The following is a 484-nucleotide window of genomic DNA, read 5'->3' as shown; positions in this document are numbered from 1 at the left end:
TGGGGGATGGGGCCTCTTGGGTGGGAAGGGGTGGTTCAGGACAGTCCAATTGTCTTTCAAATCTACGGTAGAACTCGTTCAGGTCGTTGGCTAGGCGGGAGTCGTTAGTGGTGTGGGGCGCTCTGGGTTTGTAGTTGGTGATGTGCCTGAGCCCTTTGGCAGACAGAAGCAGCGTCGTTAGTAGAGAACTGGTGTTTTAGTGTCTCTGAGTACAGTCGTTTAGCCTCTCTCACCGCTTTGCTAAACCTGTTCTTCGACTCCTTGAATCTGTCTCTATCCCCACTCCTAAACGCTTCCTCCTTCTCCAACCTCAACCTTTTGAGCTTTGCTGAGAACCAGGGCTTGTTGTTGTTAAAGTTCACCCTGGTACGTGTTGGGATACAGCAGTCCTCACAGAAGCTGATGTACACAGCCTCTGTGAGTTCATCCAGACTATTGGTAGCAGTCGTGAACATATCCCAGTCAGTACAGTCTAAGCACGCCC

This window comes from Petromyzon marinus, unplaced genomic scaffold (genome assembly GCF_048934315.1).
Source record: "Petromyzon marinus isolate PM22_M1 ecotype Great Lakes invasive population unplaced genomic scaffold, UKy_Petmar_22M1.pri1.0 PM_G_Scaffold_140, whole genome shotgun sequence".
Taxonomy (NCBI): Eukaryota; Metazoa; Chordata; class Hyperoartia; order Petromyzontiformes; family Petromyzontidae; genus Petromyzon; species Petromyzon marinus.
This window is presented reverse-complemented; position numbering follows the sequence as displayed.